Below are 2,500 nucleotides of genomic sequence, written 5' to 3' on the forward strand. Positions count from 1 at the left end.
ACCCTGACACATCAATGCTGTCCATTTTCTAAATTCAATTTTCCTCCAATCACAAGGTTTAGGAAAAACTTTCTTTGGAGCAGGTTTTTCCCATTCTGATAATTCCTCACTTCCTCCATATTCAATTACCATTATTGTCTGAGGATTGTATATTGATGGTATTTTATCTTTATCTCCTCCTGCTGATATCCACAATTTTTCATAATCTTTATCAATATTATTACTTTTAACCACGATCTTGACTATGTCATCTGATGAATTTGCCAATCTATGCAATCGTCTAGCTTGAATACTTGGGATTAACCCAGCCAATCGGGTTAATCCTAAACCGCCATCTTTTGAACTGGAATACAAGATGCCATCACAGGTACAAGGTGGGAGATGTAACCATTTTTTTACCCTATTTCGAATCATTAAATCCATTTCTTCCAAATTAGTAGATTTTACATTCGCCTGGTCTGCTAAATAGATCAGTCTAGACACCGTGTATACTTTTAATATATCCAATTTTTGAAATGGTTTCAAAGGGGCTCTTTCTATACGATTGAGCCAAATTTCTAACTTTTTCTGTAATTCAGGCTTAGCTATCCCCACCCAAGGGTCAATTTGAAGGCCAAGATATTTCTCTGACTGGCCAGGGTGGATCATATTTAAAGGAGTACCACTTACAAGCCATGGAAGACAATCATTGATGGTATATGAATCTTTAGTTGGTTGTACAAGAAAACCATGGCATTTTTCACCTTGAGTTTTTAATCCAGTTAAATCACAAAATGCTTCCAAAATTTTAATATTCTTCTCCATTCCTTCGTGAGAGCTACTTAGCAACACCAGATCGTCTGCAAAAGCCAAAGTAGTTATTTTACCCTTCTCATATGAAAATCCCTCCCCACACTCTTCCAATTTGCATAACAAAGGATCAATACATAAATTAAATAGAATTGGTGACATGGGGTCGCCCTGTTTCACACCAGTTTTTATCCCTATTGCTTCCGTCTCCCCTTCCTTAGTTTTAATTGTAGTGTAAATGTTCTCATAAAAGTCCTTAATTAAACTTATTATATGATCGTCCAAACCCTTCTGTTTCAACACTTCTAAAATATGAGTATGACTTACAGAATCAAAAGCTTTAGCCAAATCAACAAAAACAACTCCAAGGGATTTCTTTTGATTTTTTGCACTCCTAATTAATAATTGTAGTAATTTTAAATTTTCCGCACATCCTGAAGATCTAATAAAACCTCTTTGTCTAGGATTAATAGGACACGCCTTTGCCAACCTCGCAGTTAAGATTCTAGAGTAGAGCCTCAGAATGATGGAACCAATAGTAATTGGCCGCCAGTTGTTAATGTCATTTTGGCGTTCGGGCGCTGATGACTTTGGTATTAAAATTGTTCGACATTCTCTCATCACATCCGGAATCTTACCAGTCAATAGCCACAAATTAAACAGTTCTTTAATCTCTTCACAATTTGGGTCCATTTTAAGTAAGGCCTTCAGGTTAATCCCATCAGGACCAGGTGCTGATTTCTTATTCATTTCCTTGATATTCTTACGGATCTCTTTCTCTGTAATCATTTCTTTAAAAGCCGAATTAATTGCCCGTCCTATAGATTGAAATGCTCCAAGTCCTTGAAATATGTTCTGAGACTCCCACCTAGATCTAAAGGTGTTACTAATTTCTTCCAAGGGAATGGTACATTGTGCAGAGTCTTTCTCGTCCAAAATGATGTTAGCCAGCTTTTCTCGATCTAGTCGAAAAAGGCGTTGAAAACGGAGAAATTCTCCACGCTTTTTAGCTCTTCTTTTCATCCATTCCTTCTTTGTTTTCTTTTGCTGCGGGTTGCATTGGCTCCTCTTTAATGTTTTGCGCTCAACTATTTTGTCAAACAAATACAAATATTCGTCCTTTACTACTTCATTAAGTATTTTTAATGGGTCTTTTTCACCTTCTATTATTTCTTTATACGTGTTTTTAAGAATAGGCAGCTTCCCCAATGCAATTTTTTCTCTAATAGTCTTTTTATAGTGGGTTAACAACTCCCCCTCCCCCGATGACGGGATCTCAATCTTCTCCTTTAATTTTGTAATTTCCTCTGGTGTTTTCTCTTCTTCCGGCATCAAAGTTCCTTTTAACTGTCTTCTTTTATCACTAATCTGTTTTGCTGTCTTAGTTGTCAATTTCTCAGCAATCAATTTGTTAATATTTCTCCTCCCTTCAAATTCTTGACATAGTTTTTGTAGAATTTCCGTCTCCTCTTCAGACCAAATTTGCTTATGTGCACCTCGTTTGGAGATCTCTTTAGGGCGAGACGCTTCAATTCTTTCCTTATTTCTCAAAATTGGGTGAACTAATCTTTTATGTTGTCCCAAGCCAATTTTTGTCTTAAACGACTTCTTACATTCTTCACAGGTAAACCCCTCTGTTTGGATAGCCTCTTGAACTCCTTTGCATTTCGGGATGTGGCATGAGATACTATGATGTTTCTCATTTGTCTTC

The 2,500-nt window shown here is 36.6% G+C and overlaps 1 pseudogene; it reads right to left on the reverse strand.

The window, feature by feature from the left end:
* Positions 1–2,500, reverse strand: part of LOC137458010 (28S ribosomal RNA) — an 8,451-nt pseudogene that overhangs the window by 2,208 nt on the left and 3,743 nt on the right.

The sequence above is a fragment of the Melanerpes formicivorus genome, unplaced genomic scaffold (assembly GCF_026170545.1).
Source record: "Melanerpes formicivorus ecotype bairdi unplaced genomic scaffold, bMelFor1.0.p_v2 SCAF_215, whole genome shotgun sequence".
In the NCBI taxonomy this organism is placed as follows: domain Eukaryota; kingdom Metazoa; phylum Chordata; class Aves; order Piciformes; family Picidae; genus Melanerpes; species Melanerpes formicivorus.